Here is a 17,583-nt window from a genome sequence, read left to right as displayed (position 1 = left end):
TTTCTCTAAGAGAACACTGTTTAGTTCCCTCTTTGCTTACCACAATCTGTAACTTGTTTATTTGTATCCCTATATACTTTCTTTCCTCAACTAGAATGTAGGCCCTAAAAAGGACAGTGGAGATGTCTGGTCACTTTTGTAGCTCTAGAGCTAAGCCCAGTGCTACATACATAGTAGATGTTACTATACGTTGGTTGAACGAACAAATGGACAATTCAAAATTAACTACCAAGGTTAACATTAAAAATAAAAGACATTCCTGGTACAGTGATGAGGTTTAAACTTTTTTTTTTTTTTTGGCAATTTTAAATGGCATTGTTGTAGGCAATATCTTTAAAAGACTAGGTAAAATAATCTAGTCAAATGATATGCAACTGCTTTTCCACATGTCTTGGGAACTGAGGAAGTTCTTCAGAGGTCACAGCATAATGAAGAAAAATTAGAAATGGTTGATAGTTTATGGCAAATGAGATTGCTCAATGATCAATCTTAATTTTTAATGTGCTATGAAATCTATTTAACTAAGATCACACAAATCTCTCTCTCTCTCAGACGTGATTTAGTAGAGTACTCAACATTCATTCCATGACCAGGCTTTTGTAAAAGGTGCTCCAATTTCAGAAGAAATGATACATGACTTGTTATACATGAGAAGGAATTTAAGGTCTTCTCTTTATTGTGAGGAACACAAGGTGTTTGGTAAAGAGGCTTTTCCCTCCCTTCCTATGGAATATGCATAAATGAAGAGCTTCTTTCTTCCTTCACCCAAACAAGGGAGCTAACGGAATGAAGAAGAGACTGGCATTTCTCTCCCAGCTGGATAGTTGCACAGCAAATTAGCACGCTATCCTGGTGCTGCCTTTAGAACAGAGAAGAATGTGTTCAGAGAGCTACATGACCCTAGGAAAAGAGTCCACTCCCAATCTAGTGAATTCTGAAGCTATGATTGGGGTTTATTGTACAGGTTGTTTCAGCAGAATTGATAGGTCCAGTGATACAGCGAACCTGGAGCAAGTGGTCTTTAATAGCATCTGGACAAGACCACAGTCATTTCTGGGCTCTATAGAGCATGGAACATAGAAAAGAAAGAATGAGCTATGGGACTAACAATATGGCAGATCAGCAAGGAGGTACACTTTGAGAAAGGCAGTTGGGTGAAATAGAGACTAAGATCTCCCTCTCCAAAAAGGCCCTTGGAAAAGAGAAGAAATAAAGTTTGAAGCTGAGCACAGTTTTAAGAAAACAATAAAACTATGTATGGAAGATAATCACCTGGGTAAGGCCACCAATAGCAAGTGGAACCATATGGAGCCAACAATGGCAAGTCATCATCAAACTTACCACAAAAGACCTGCCATTTTTCTAGCCTTCCTATTGACCCTACCCATCGGGGAAGGCAACCCACAAACCCCTGCCCTCTTTCATTCCAAGCTCCTCTTTCATCATGGGCCTAGGGAGAGAAGAGAATGTGAGCGATATGTGCCTACAAAAACCAAGGCTTTACAGTGGACATTAGAATTTTCTCTAATGGCTGGGCATGGTTCCTCACGCCTGGGCCTTGGGCGGCCCAGGTGGGCCAATCACCTGAGGTCAGGAGTTTGAAACCAGCCTAACTAACATGGTGAAACCTCGCCTCTACTAAAATTTAAAAAATATAAAAAATTAGCTGGGCATGGTGGCAGGTGCCTATAATCCCAGCTACTTGGGAGGCTGAGGGAGGAGAATCACTTGAACCCGGGAGGCAGAGGTTGCAGTGAGCCGAGGTTGCGCCACTGCACTCCAGCCTGGGTGACAGAGAGAGACTCCATTGCAAACATAAAAAATAAAATAAAATAAAAAGAATTTTCAATAACTAAAAGTTATTACAAAGCTATAAAATCAGTGCTAAATAACATTAAGGACTGAAAATGAGTATTCTTCAGAGCATAAAAAGAATAATTGGGGGAAAAAAACATTTTAAATCTGCACTCCACTAAATTCAGACTAAGCCCTGTTTAATATAAACTAGTGACTGTTGTCCTCAGGACTCTCCATTTGCCTTTTTACAAATATGGACTAGTATTATGGTTGTGTGAGTTAGATGCACAGGGCTCTTTATTTCCACCCTGTTGCTTCTTGGTCCTCCCATAGCTTGTGGGTTTATTGGTTCTCTGCCAATATCAGGGCTCTGAACATAATACTCCAAAATATGTCAAGTTGGCAATTAAAAAAACTGCAGTAGCCAGGAGGCCACTCTGACTTTCTCCCACCTTTCTACCCTGAAGTATAGCCATAAATAAATTCTCTGACTTACTCCGCCTGCAAGAAGATCATAAGACTCTAATTTTAGAGGGGTTCTGCCCTATACCTGCAGGCCAAGAAGAATCTGAACAAACCAACCTTGCTAAGTGCCCCGCTTCCTTTTATTCCATTAGATTACACTTAATTTTTGTCCAATCATACTTCTATGTGACTGTCCATTCTTCTTGGATCCTAAGGATAAAAGCATCAATGACTTATGAAACGGATGCTTAAGGATAAAAATTCTTGGATCTTTAGGTCTTCATTTCTGAAGGCTCTCATTTGACATAAAACTTGGGTTAAATAAATTTGTCATGATTTCCTTTTGTGAATCTGTCTTTTGTATAAGGGTGTCAGTTATAAACCTTGTGACAGGCAGGGAAAAGATATTGTTTTGTTTTCCCCTATATCCTGAACGTGCACACAGAACAGGAAATGAAATCTGATTTGAAATCTTTTAAAGTAGGGTTCTAATGATCTCACTCCTTTCCATCTTAATTGGCAAAGATAACGATATGAAAGTGCGATTTTATACTGATTTTATACCCCTGACATGTAATGACATTTTGTATGTACATATACAGGTATAATGCTGCAAGGGTTGATATTTGTAAGACAAGAAAAACCTGTCTGACTTTGATTCTCACAGATAAAGGCATTTCTTAAATATATTGAGGATAGATACAAAGAAGTGGTGGCAACTGTTCCATAACTCAATGAACACTGGCTCATGTTTTGCCTGTATGCCATAGGCTACTGACTCTTGAAATAATGTGAGTGCTTCTCCCATCAGCCATCTGTGCTCACAAAATGTGCAGATAAATGCTGATATTGTATTTCCTAGGTAAAGCCTCTCCTCAAAATTTGTACAAAAATAAAAAGATTGAGGTGGAAACGCATAACACTGTGCATTAATTAGGCTAATATCTACTCATAGTAATACTAAGTTAATATAAGAATAAAACATTTAATTTATGAAATATTGACCAGATAAATGTCATATATTTAGACTCCGGGGTCATGTGAAAAAAATAAATGTTAAAGCAGAAAGAACTCAAATTGAGTGGAGTCCACAATGACTACCTCAATAATTTCCTTTAGTGTACCCTCAACATTTTAAAAGGAAGTGAGAAAAGAAAGAAGGAACATTATGACCCAGTCATTAAAAACTTGGGCTATGAAATAAGCAAACAGAATTTTTCTACTGGCTCTGTCACGTACTATGTATACTTGTGAAAATTATTATTTAAGTCTTTAAGGCCTTAACTTTCCCAATGGAAACTGGGAATAATAATGACTACTTCCAAGACCCTAATAAGATTTTATGTGTAAAGGAACAAGGAACTATGTCTGGCACTTGATATGGGATGAAGTAAAATGATACTTGGATATTATTTAACTTGTATTGCCATAATTTCTCAGGGAAAGCAACATCTATAGATTATTAGCTCATTCTTGCTTTTTAAAAAGAATTTTATTCAGGTCTTAAAAATGTTGTGTTTCTTTAAAATTACAACATCAGTGTCCAGGAGTTATGTACACTGTGTGGAGTCTAAAAGAATAGTCTATTAGCTTCTAATTAGAATACTGCATTTTATTCCCTGAAATTATTTTACAATGTCTGAACAAACACTATAAGCTGAATAAAACATGATGTCTCATTCACATGAACAACTGACATCTGAATTACTTTGTATCACTGAGTATACACGATTGTTATTTTCTAGGCTTTCAACAGATTAATATTTTATATTTTATCTCTTTCAAGTAAATTTGACCATGTATACAATATAAACTATTCTATCATCCACAGGGAATTAAAACTTGTCTTTGTTCCCAGATATTTTTATAAATGTCTTATGATGGAGAAGGTTCTTAATCAAAATGTAAAATGCCCATTGCTCATTTGATAATCTACTCTATTTTCCTTCCCCCGCTAGGAGACAATTAACTAACATACTTTATCCTTTTCATGGTTTTTGGCACCTACATCAGTGACATTTTAATTAAAGTTCATAAACTTCATAAGCTCCACTTTGCAATCTCCGTTCTAGTGCTACTATTGTTTCTAATTTTACAGCTGTTGTACCAAATTCATGCAGCTGCTTGTTTTTATATTAATCTTTATCTTTCCCCTAACCCATAAACATACTATGTCTGGCACAAAGTCATTCTTTTTTTTTTTTTTTTGAGACGGAGTCTCGCTCTGTCACCCAGGCTGGAGTGCAGTGGCGTGATCACTGCTCACTGCAATCTCTGCCTCCTGGGTTCACACCATTCTCCTGCCTCAGCCTCCCGAGTAGCTGGGACTATGGGTGCCCACCACCATGCACCATGCTCAGCTAATTTTTTTTTGTATTTTTAGTAGAGACGGGGTTTCACCATGGTCTTGATCACCTGACCTCGTGATCCACCTGCCTCAGCCTCCCAAAGTGCTGGGATTACAGGCATGAGCCACCACGCCCAGCCCAAAGTCATTCTTTAATATAGTCATAATGAAAACAAACAACAATAATATACAATGGAGACCATATAGCACAATGATTATGAGTAGAGGCTATAGCTCCTGATATTATATCCTAGCTCTGCAACTTACTAGCTGGGTGACTTCAGTTATGTCATTTTTCTATGATTTGGGTCTCAGATAATAAAATTAAACTAGAAGAATCTAGCCCAGCAATCCTAGTAAAAGAACATTGTTATGAGGATTAAGGCAACCTAATTCACATAAAGATACTTAACTTTTATTTGGCAAATGAATTGGAATGGAGTAAAAGAGTGATTTATTGAGGAGTTATGGCAACAATCTAGAATAGAGATGATAATGACTTTGCCCAAGGTGATGGCAATGAAATAGGAATTTAATAACTTGACACAACTTGGTAAATTAAAATTAAGAAATAATATATGAGGGTATGTCAGCAACATGGTGAAAGAGCAGGCTCTGGGCTACCCCTCATCCCACAGGCACATCTAGTATACACCTAAACATGAGTCAATTCTCTCCAAGAGAAAGCCAAAATCCAAATGAAAGACCCCCTACATGCCAGACTACTGAGAAATAGTCACATCAAAATGGATACTGAAAGCAGAAATACACTCATACACTAGCTCCACCCTGACCACAGAGCCTTACAATGAGAAGAAAAATCTCAACTACCAGCTTCCTCCTGAGGGGTAAGGGGCTTATACCACACATAAAGTGCCAACTTTTGCAGTCTCTACAGAGGGCTTGGCTCTTCAATCCCCATGCTTGATGAACCACAGGGAGAGAGCATCAGAAGATTTATCTCAAGCATAAAAGAAAAAAAAAAAAAAAAAAGGTTTGAACCACATGAGCCCTCCTAGCAGCTATAGCACTCAGGATTGGCCCAGCTTCTAAATTCCCCGAAATTTGGTCTCAGGCTTTCCCATCAGCTTCCTGTGGTTCCGGCCTTTTAACCAGCCAGTATCTGGGAACCTACATAGCAAATGAAGAATAAACCTTCTCCAGCTTAAACAGAAAGCAAGGCATGTCCTGTATGTACCTTCTTCTTGGGTACACTGTGCTCCTAAGATAAATTCCTGTAATTGCTCCTAAGATAAATTCCTGTAATCTCAGTCTACTCCTACAAGAGAGGTGTAAAAGTTCTGCTTGCTTTAATAGCAGAGTGGGCACTCCCCTTGCTTCCTTCCTTGGCTTGCTTTTAAGACAAATTTCTGCAATCTCTCCTTAGAGAGAGACTGGGGGACCTCTTCTTTCCTGACTGGAAAAGTAGACATTCTCTGCACCTTCTTCCCTGCTTTGTTTCAGTGATAATTCTGGACTACATTCTTCCCCTGCTAGAAGGGTGTGAGACTTCCACTTGTTTGAATGGGAGAGTGGGCTCTCCCTGCATATTTTTCCCTGGTTTGCCCCAGCAGTAAATCTAGATATGCACACTCTCACTGGGAGTGGCTTCTGCATGCATTGAGTGCCCCAACTTTTATAGCCTTTACCCAAGGGACTGGCTCCTAAATCACCTAGTTATAGGAGTTGACAGAGCTCTGCACTCCTAAGGCTCCTAGACCACAGGGAACAAGAAAAGACTTTTAAACTTGAAAATGTTCAGCATCTCTCTCACTAAACTCAAACTGAGCATTCTGATTATGAGCAGAGGCAGCTGCTTCAGACTGTCTCCTTGGTGAAGGACAGAATAAGTGGGACATAAACTTTGGCTCTCAGCTTCTCTGCAAGAAAAGAAGAAACTGGAACACACATCTAACACCCTAGCCTCTCTAGCTGAATCCCAAGAGACTGTCTCCTATTCCAACTCTCTCAAGGCAATAGCATGACTTGGCAATCACTAATTTCTTGGGGATTTATATGCTTTGGCTGTGTCCCCACCCAAATCACATTTTGAATTGCAGCTCCCATGATTCCCATGTGTTGTGGGAAGAACCCAGTGGGAAGTAACTGAATCATGGGGTTGGGTCTTTCTCATGCTGTTCTCTTGAAAGTGAGTAAGTCTCATGAGATCTGATGGTTTTATCAAGGGGAGTTCCCCTGTACAAACTCTCTTGCCTGCTGCCTTGTAAGATGTGCTTTTGCTCCTCCTTTGCCTTCTGCCATTTTGTGAGGCCTCCCAGTCATGTGGAACTGTGAGTTAATTAAACCCCTTTCCTTTATAAATTATCTAGTCTCGGGTATTTCTTTATTAGCAGCATGAGAATGGACTAATATAGTAAATTGGTACCATCACAAGCCTGGAGACTTAGGACAAAAATTTTTTTTCATAGGCCAGCCCAGGGCCTTGTTGCTTTGTGCAGTCTTGGGACTTGGTGCTCTGCATCCCAGCCATGGCTAAAAGGGACCAGTGTACAGTTCAGACTGTTGCTTTAGAGGGCGTAAGCCCCAAGCTTTGGTGGCTTACACATGATGTTGGGCTTGTGGGTGCACAGAAGTCAAGAATTGAGGTTTGGGAGCCCCTGAGTAGGTTTCGAAGGATGTGTAAAATTACAATGGTGGAGCTGCGCAAGACCAAGGGAACCTACCTCTTGCATCAGCAAGACCTGGATGTGAGACATGGAGTCAAAGGGAATCATTTTGGAGCTTTAAGATTTGACTGCCCCACTGGATCTCAGACTTGCATGAAGCCTGTAGGCCTATTCATTTGGGCCATTTTCTCCTATTTGGAACAGCTGTATTTTCTGAATGACTGTACCCCCATTGTATTTAGGAAGTATCTAACTTGCTTTTGATTTTACAGGCTCATAGGCAGAAAGGACTTGGCTTGTCTCAGATGAGACTTTGGACTGTGGACTTTTGAATTAATGTTGAAATGAGTTAAGACTTTGGGGGACTGTTGGGAAGGCATGACTGGTTTTGAAATGTGAGGACATGAGATTTGGGAGGGGCCAGGGTGGAACAATATGGTTTGGCTCTGTCTCCCCACAAATATCATCTTGAATTGTAACTCCCATGATTCCCACATGTTGTAGGAGGAACCTGGTGGGAGGTACTTGAATCATGGGAGTGGTTACCCACATGCTGCTGTTCTTGTGATAGTGAGTAATTCTCATGAGATCTGATGTTTTATAAAGGGGCATTATCCTACACAAGCTCTCTTGCCGCCTCCATGTAATATGTCACTTTCCTCCTCCTTTGCCTTCCACCATGATTGTGAGGCCTCCCCAGTCATGTGGAACTGTGAGTCAGTTAAATCTCTTTCCTTTATAAATTACCCAGTCTTGGGTATGTCTTTACTAGTAGTGTGAGAATGGAGAATGGAATAACACAGGGGCCAATGAGAGCAAAGTGGATTAGACAAACGAAGTCTTTTGAGGCACCTAGAATCTCCAGCCATGCTAATTAGGAGGAATATCTCCAACACAAGACCAATCTAGCAAGACTGGGAGAGGTTGTTCTTTTATCTAAAGCACTGATTCCCACATAAAGTCAAGGAAAATGAAGAAATATGAAAACATATTTCAAATAAATGATAAGATAAATCTCTAGAAGCCAACCCTGATGAAATGGAGACATAGAATTTACTCGATAGGCAGTTCAAAAGAACAGTCATAAAGATGATCACTGAGGTGTAGAGAGAAACGTATGAACAAACTGAACTTTAAAATGGAGATAGGAAATATTAGATAACACCAAACAGGAATTATTGAGCTGAAGAATATAATAATAACAATTCAAAAGAGGGGTTCAACAGGCAAGTAGAACAAGCAGAAGAAGAATTGATGAACTAGAAAACAGGTCATTGGAAATAATCCAATCTGGGTTGGGGCAAAAGGAAGGCATTGTTAAGAATCACTGGGCTGTGGCCCAGTTGACCCTCAGGGGTAAAGACAGGGTGGGCCCTCAATGGAACAGCTGGAGGAGCACAGGGCACGGACTGCCCCACAGGTAGGTAGGTGACGTTCCCAGAGTATGAGAGCTGGTATGTAATGTCTCGCAGTTTCCAGCTTACACAGCTCAATCAGGCTGTCCCCGCCGTGGCCAGTGAGTTGGGGATCAGCTCTGCTGCCTTGGAGTTGTCATCGGCAGTGATGATGGCTGCCTTTTTCTGATGCTCAGCCTTTTCCACCACAAATCTGGCCCTCTCTACTTCCTGCTGAGCCACCTGTTTGGCTTTCACTGCTTCTGCAAACTCCTTCTCAAAAGTCAGATGTGTGAAGGACACATCATCCAGGATGAGCCCAAAGGTGTCTGCTTACCCAGTAAGGTCACCACTCACCTACCTGGAGAACAGCTCTCTTTGGGTGGTCAGTTCTCCTGCAACAAAGTGAGCCACCACTAACTTGAGGGTTTTGGTAGTGATGGACAGCAGCACACAGTCATTGTAGTCCTCTCCGATGCTGGTGAAGATGTGAGCAAACTGGCTAGCAACAGGCCAGAAGAGGATACAAAATGTGATGTTGACATTCTGTAAATCTTTGCTACCAGTGATGACTGGCACATCACATGGTCGAGAACAGCAGTTAAAGAAAATTGGTTTCTGCACCCATGGGATGAGAAAGTGAGTCCCTTCCCTTACCACAATGTCCTGTATGCCACAGAATCAGTCAAAGATGGCAGCTCTGTGTCCAACATCCACACTGTACAAGGCAGAGTTCACCACGCCTCCTACAACAGCTAAGGCCATGCCAAACTTGCTAATGGACTCAAACACACTGGCAGCCATGTTTCCTTCTGCTGGACCCTCTCACACCTGCTTCCACTCTGACCATATTTTTATATATTTTTGTTTCTACCTAGTGGTACTTTTTCCTTCAGGTTGAAGAACTCCTTTTAGTATTTCTTGTAAGGCATGTCTAACAAAATGAATAACCCAAAGCACCTGATCATCTGAGTAGAAGCAGAAAAAAATTTCAACAAATTCAATATCCCTTTTTGTTAAAAACTCTCAAAAAACTAGATGTAGAATAAATGTACCTCAATGCAATAAAAGCCGTGTATAATAAGGTCACAGCTAACATCAGACTCAACAGTGAAATGCTGAAAGCTTGTCCTGTAAGGTCAGCAACAAGAATGCCCAATCTTGCCACTTATATTCGGCATAGTACTTGAAGTCCTAGCCAGAGCATTTAGGCAAGAATAAGCTAAAGATATCATATATGAAAGGAATAAGTGAAATTATCTCTGTTTGCTGATGATATGATCTTATATGTAGAAAACCCTAAAAGCTCCACCAAAAAAACTGTTAGAACTGATCAACAAATTTGTAGGTTACAAAATCAAAATACAAAAATCACTAGTATTTCTACACACTAATAATGAGCTATCTTAAAAAGAAATGGAAAATAACAATCCCATTTACAATAACATAAAAAATACTTAGGAGTAAATTTAGCCAAGGAGGTGAAAGATGTGTTTATTGAAAATTATAAAACATTGATTAAAAAACTGAAGACATAGATAAATAAAAATATATCTCATGGTCAGGTAATGTTGGTAGAATGTTCATACTACCTAAAGGGATCTACAGATTTCATGCAAAACCTATCAAAATTGCAATGTTATTTTCACAGGAATATAAAAGATAATCCTCAAGTTCATATGGAAGCAGAGAAGACTCTGAATATTCAAAGCAATTTTGAACAAAAAGAGAAAAGTTGGAGCATCACATTTCCTGATTTCAAAATATACTATAAAGCTATTATAAATCAAAAAAGCATGGGACTGGCATAAAAACAAACACATAGACCAGTAGAACAGAATCAAAAGCCCAGAAATAAACCCAAGTATTTATAAATTGATTTTCAACAGAGGTGGCAAGAACACATAATGAGGGAAAAAGAGTGTCTTTAATATGTGACATTGGGAAAACTTGATATCCACATGCAGAATAATGAAACTGTACTGTTTCACACCGTACACAAACATCAACTCAAATTGGATAAAATATAGACTTAAATATAAGACTTGAAACTGTAAAGTTACTCAAAGAAAACATGGGGAATAAACTCCACGATATTAGTCTGGGCAATGACATCTTGGCTAGGACTCCAAAAGTATAGGCAACAAAAGCAAAAAGAGACAAATTAAATTGCATCAAACTAAAAAGCTCTTCCATAACAAAGGAAGCAACAGAGTGAGGAGACAACTCATGGATTGGGAGAAGGTATATGCAAACCGTATGTCTGATAAAGAGCTAGTATCAAAAATAAGGACTTCAAAAAACTTAATAGCAAAAAATACTAATAACCCAATTTAAAAATAGGCAAGTGATCTGAACAGATGATTCTCAAAAAAATATAGGAATCGCTAACATATGTCAAAAAAATGTGCAACATCACTAATCATTAAAGACATGGAAATTAAAACCACATGAGGTACCACCTCACAGCTATTAGAATGGCTATTATAAAAAGAAGAATGATAAGTGTTATATTTCACAGTAATTCTCCGAATCCTCATTCTCCACATGAGGATGTGGAGAAAAGGGAACCCTTGTACACTGTTGCGGAAATGTAAATTTGTACAGCTATTTTGGGAGATAGTTTGACGGTTCCTCAATAAGCTAAAACTGGAATTACCATATGATCCAGCAATCCCACTTCTGGGTATATATTCAAAGGAATTGAAATTCATATAGGAAGGAGATATCTGCATTCTCATGTGGATTTCAGCATTATTCAGAATAGCCAAGATACGGATGCAACCAAAGTACCCATCAATGGCTGGATGGATAAAGAAAACACACACACACACACACACACACACACACACACACACACACACACACGGTGTGTTATACAGCTGAAAAAAGGAAGGGAATTATGTTATTTGTGATAATATGGATGTAACTGGAGCACATTATGCTAAATGAAATAAGCCAGGCACCAAAAGATAAATATTTTATAAATTCACTTACATGAGGAATCTGGAACAGTCAATCTTACAGAAAGAGAAAGTAGATTACAGGGAATCAGGGAGAGATGGGGAAAGAGAAGATGTTGGTTAAAGGATAAAAAATTTCAGTTAGACTGGCAGAATAAATTTTAGTGATCTGTTGCACTGCAGGGTGACCACAGTTAATGATGATGTATTGTGTATTTCAAAATTGCTTAAATAGTATAATTTTAACATCTCACCACACATATAAAAATAAGTTTGGGAGGTGATGGATATGTTAATTGACTTGATTGGCTCTTTCTATAATGTATACATAGATGTAACAATACAATGTATCTTACAAATATACACAGTTATTACGTGTTAATTACAAATAAACATAAAAACAAAAGAATATATGTACTTTTCCTTACCTATTATGTCCTCCCTATTAGGCACAGCCCACATTTGTTTTCTTCCTATAAACAGTTTTTGACTATGATAGTTTTCATTGATCTCAAGTTTTCACTGATTTATAGAACTTACTATCTATCTACCTCTATATCACCCCATTGATTTCTCAATTCTACAGTTTGTCATCTAGACAAATGTTCATGTATATGTATGTGGATGTGAGGATGTGTGTATGTGTTTGTGTGTATATACACATACACATATATAGGTATGTGTATTTTGTATATATTAGCCTTACAGCCCCACTCACATGATCTCTTCAAGAAAAAGCATCAGGTTTCTACATTATGAAACTGAAGTATAATTTATATATAGTAAAAAAATCAGAAATTAAAGATACCATTCTCTCAGTGTTAGCCAAGTCTAAAAAAAGTTTAGCTCATATCAGTGCTCAATAATAATTGATCATTGATCTATTAATATTGATAAAGAAAAATCAGAAAAATTGCACAAGGCACACAAAATGTATCTACCATGTAGTGGAATCAGGAAAAACAGCCGTTATTTTCTCAATTTTGGTAAAGGGAAAACTTGAAGATACTGGTGACTTCATTTTCAAAATATTTTGTTCCACATTCCTGTTTGCTTCAAAAATAATAAATAAAAATCCCTGTCAGTATATCAACTCTTCACTTTCCATATATTCAAGCAGCCTGATGACAAATCCCAAAAATCTCAGAATTGAAACAAAGCCTAAAAAGGCCTTCATTGAGATGCTGAAGGCACTATGATCCTTGATAAACTGGCATGCACAAACACAAAAGGCATGAAAGTCATTCAAATGGAACAGGCATAAAGGTTATAGTAGGCATTTTCTCTGCATTCTTGATATGAAACTTGCCACTTTTTCTTCATTGTCATTTTGATTGAGCGAATACCTTCTTGAGTTATTTGGTTGACACTTGACCTACTTTTAACTTCACAGTGTAATGTAGATTTATGTTACTTGGGAGTGGTGGCTAGAGTTGAAGTCTGATGTGATGATAACATCTCAAGATGAAGATTTTTCTACATCAAGTTATTGTGGCCTTTAAGTGGTCACCTGCCAGAAGCCACAGGGAGATTCAACACACCTGAGGATTCTGTCCAATACTTGATAATTTAATGTTTTTTTAAACAAAATATTTTGCATGGAAAATAAAGCATCACATTTAAAATTGGAAAGCTGGATTCTGTTCTTGAAATAGACACAAACTGATTGTAGAATTTGGAACAAGTCATTTAATCTGGAGAGTCCTTAGAAAACTCACATGCAGAAGAAGGAATGAGGTTGATGATGGTTTTGTGTTTTTTTGTCGTGTATTTATGATTTAGATTAGTCTTTTTACATAGGGTACAGGGGAACGATGGGAATGATAAAAATCCTCCAAAATTTAAATAAAACTTTTCCTACTTAGGCAAGCTTATTTTACTTTAGCTGTATTAAAAGAACATAATAAAATTGTGATTTTGTGAAAAAGAGAAAGCATAAAGGAGCTGACACTATAAAACTTATTATGAGGCAATAATTTTTTTTTTTTTTTTTTTTCTGAGATAGAGTCTCACTCTGTTGCCCAGGCTGGAGTGAGGTGGCAGGATCTCAGCTCACTACAAGCTCCACCTCCCAGGTTCCCGCCATTCTCCTGCCTCAGCCTCCCGAGTAGCTGGGACTACAGGTGCCCACCACCACACCTGGCTAATTTTTTGTATTTTTAGTAGAGACGGGGTTTCACCGTGTTAGCCAGGATGGTTTCAATCTCCTGACCTCATGATCCACCCGCCTTGGCCTCCCAAAGTGCTGGGATTACAGGCATGAGCCACCACGCCCGGCCAATAAATGTGTTTTTCCCCTTGAAATACGGGAATTCCTCTCGTTTAGAAAGCTCGCAGATGTTTTAACAACAAGAAAAAACTGAAGAACACTTTTGTTCCCTTTAGGATAATTTTTCAGGTCATAGCCATATTAGGATAATTTGGAGATGTTAAAGTTGGCATTAAACGTAGACAATGGGGAGTTGAATCCATCCCATGTATTTATCCCACCAATGTCAGTTTGCTTCTAAAATGTCCAATTATCAAGTATTTTCCCTTATCAAGTACTTTCTGTCTTAATTTAGTAATGAAGTTCCTGAAAGCCCCAAATTCAAAATGGTCCTTTTCATACTTACTCATTTTCTAAAAGAATTAGCAAATTGACCTTGAAGTAGGTTTTTTTAAAGGATGTCTCTCAATCACAGTTTATCTTTTGCTTTTCCAAAGGCCTAGCAACTGACTTTTGAGGGAGCAGCAGGTGGGGGCAGAGTAGGGGCATGGAAAGGGAGAGAAAAATGTAGAGTGAAAGAATGCAAAGGTATGTATATACTGAATGTAGAATTGAAGGAGAGGATGTGTTTAAGAACAAAATGTGCACAAACCGGTGTGTATGAGAGGTATGGTGAAGTGGTGTTGATCATGGATGGAGACTTTAATCTCATCTCCTACCCCTCTCAAAACCAGAAACCCATTCCTAGCAGCTCAAAAACATAGTGAAGCTACCCCCAAAACACACATGCCAACATTTCATAATGTACAATCTACTGTCACTTTTTGCCTTTCAACAACTTTATTTGCCTTGGAGTTTTCTGATTTTTAGGGTTGATCACCACACTTTATGCCTTCTGTATTTTCTGGGATCAGAAAAATTGTTACATGTCATTACTCCACAACTTATTAGGGCTGCTGATATTTCAGAAAATCCCAATTGTCCTTTAGATCAACAATACGCCACAAGGTTCTGATTGTATTATGGCAAATCTTCCATAATAAACAAAATGTATGAATACAACAGGCAAGAAATAAAAAATGTAAAGCCATCTGTCAGATATTAAAAGTCCTGCACAATATAAGATGTTTCTGCTTAAGAAATTAATGTTTAGGTTTTTGCATTATAAACAAGTATCGCTTTTTAATGAGCACAGATTGTTTCAAACAGTAACTCATGAAAAAAAGAAACAAAAATATGATACAGTAACACTTTTTCATCTCTCGATAATTAACAATTTTAAGGTATAATACATCCTGGAGGCTCTGAAAGTACTTTCAGTACATTTAAGTGATTATTAAAACAAAAGTAGAATTATTGGAATTTTTGTTTTCCTTGTTGTATAATTAAGCCTATCAATTACTCTCAACCGAAAAAAAAATTGTATGTGGATGTGAAGTTGAAAACTGAATGGAAAATGTGTGTGATTTCTTAAATGATATTTGGGTCAGATACTTTGCATTTTACATTGGTCTTCTCCCATATCTGATGATATGACTGCCTTTCAGATATCAGTAACATCTGCTGCTTCTAGCCACAGAGTGGCTCATGACAGCTGCATGACGCTGCCCTAGAATTCATGCCAAACCAGTCCCCTTTGAATATCAGTAGACCACCTGGGTACCCAGCTGCAATATATGGCATCTCCTGCTCTTTCACAGATGCCAGCAATACATAAAAAGAACTTGAGTGGAAAAGAAAACCTAGTAGCTCAGAAAAAGTTTTCCTTCAGTCTCTCCATCTGTAAATGTCCACCTCTCCTAACTGGAGTTACAGAATTTCAGTTTCAAATAAATTTCCTGTGTAATTTGTAAAGTGGTCACATGTGTCCCAAAGGCAGAGAATTGTGATAAATTTGAGGAAATAGGAAAACCTGTCTCCTCTCAAGAATTTTTTCTAAGATCCTGGCTGGCATATATTCAGCAAATATATATTAGCCAATTACTTTGTGCTTTGTCAAGCACAATGCTGGGCTCTGGGGCATAGAAAAATAATAATAATAATACATAGCTCTCTAGTAGCTCACAGGCCAGTCTAGTTGTGAATGTCAAAACTGGGCATATTAAGGTTAAAGTCTAGTCATCAATTTGCATTTGACAGTGAAATAAATAAATAAATAAACAGTCTCTCATGCCTACAAGAAGGGGACTTGAGAGGTTCTCACCCCCACCATCATCATAGACAGGATGCCTTTCTCCTGGCTTTTAATCAGCTAGAGTCATTTTGTTTCTTGTCAAGAACCTAGACATTATTTTTTAAAGCTGTAAGTTTTGCTTCAGATGAGTACTTTCCCTATGGGGCATATCTAAAATTCTAATGCTGTCAATGGAAAACTATGAGTACTTCTCAAAACTCATCTTACAGGCACTTCTTTTTCATTTTTTCTTTTTTTCTATATAGCGTTTGGCAAGAACCAATGTGAAACACCTAAAAATATCCATGTTAACGTCACTTCAAGTACTTATTCAAGAAACCCACAAACCTCCTAAGAAGGAAACTAATACTCTACTTTTGACAGTTTATTATTAAAAAATTAATTGGTACTAGTCAATGGAGGTTACATTACACTTTAGAAGAGTAAAGAAGTAACCCTGAAATAGCAACATTTGGCATGTTACTTTGCTAACTTATCAGTCACAAACAAGGAGAGTAGAGTGCACAGTTTATTTCTCTAGATATGATGCTTAAAGTCCAGTAAATATAATTTCCTTGGTACACTAGTATTTCAAAATGCTATTCTTGTGAAATTTAAAAGTTGCTCCATAGAGAACATCAAATGTTCATTCAAATGCTTGTTGAAGAAGCTGTGATTAATCCAAACTTTTCACCTCTTATCAAGCTCCATAAATTCCATCTTCTCTGAAAATAATCTTTTGCCTCCACTTTCCTTGAGATTAAGAAAAGCTGACCCGATTTTCTACTCATTTCTACCTTTAAATGTCTCAAATATCCTTAGTTTCTTCTTTCTATTTTAGGAAAGAAAGTCAATCCTCTTCTCTAAAGTTCACCCTTGCCCTTGGTCTCCTGAACTCATATGAAGGGAGCACTAGACTTGGAGTCAAGAGATGTGAGTTTAATATTTAGCCCTGCCAATTTCTAGGCACATGACAATTTATCTGAGGCTCAGAACCTTCAACTATAGAATAAGGTGATAATAAGAACTCATCCACTGTGTTCTGGTAAGGACATAGTAAAATAATGAGTGTGAAACTGCACTGTAAACTAAGTGTTATGCAGATATTCTTTATTGTTATACCTTTCCTCCAATACCTGCAGGTATTTATCTCATCAATTATTCCTTCCTTTTTCTTTTTAGATATCACCTCATATTTAAAAATACTTCCTTATTCATTTTTAGATATATTACCTATCTAAAATATAGAGGCTATTTTAAATTTATGATAAAATGAAATGATAGAAAATACAAAATAATTACTTTGTTCATATTTAACCTTAAAGTTACTATGACTTTTCCTTCTTATTTGCTGGCAAATGTCTTAAAAAGATTATTCCCCCACTACATGTTTTCACAATCCAATTATCTTAACATTTTATATTCCACTATCTTGAATCCATCATCTGAAACTGCTCATGAAACTTTTTATGAGCTTACATTATTCTTACTTCCTGACTTCTCTGTAGCATTTGACACTGTTGACAATCACCATAACTTTCTAAGTTTTTGTGACATTTTATTTGTTCTTCACTGACAGTTTTGACTTAGCAATCACTTTTTCTTCTT

The 17,583-nt window shown here is 37.7% G+C and overlaps 1 protein-coding gene and 1 pseudogene across 10 annotated transcripts in view; both read right to left on the bottom strand.

Moving 5' to 3' along the window:
* The window catches only part of GALNT13 (polypeptide N-acetylgalactosaminyltransferase 13), a 594,017-nt gene that overhangs the window by 177,522 nt on the left and 398,912 nt on the right, over positions 1 to 17,583 (bottom strand). The gene's annotated exons all lie outside the window — the stretch shown is intronic.
* Positions 925 to 9,434, bottom strand: LOC111546156 (annotated as a pseudogene).

This window comes from Piliocolobus tephrosceles, chromosome 11 (assembly GCF_002776525.5).
Source record: "Piliocolobus tephrosceles isolate RC106 chromosome 11, ASM277652v3, whole genome shotgun sequence".
NCBI classification, from domain to species: Eukaryota; Metazoa; Chordata; class Mammalia; order Primates; family Cercopithecidae; genus Piliocolobus; species Piliocolobus tephrosceles.
The sequence above is the reverse complement of the archived record's forward strand: the minus strand, read 5'-3'. Positions and strand labels throughout refer to the sequence as shown.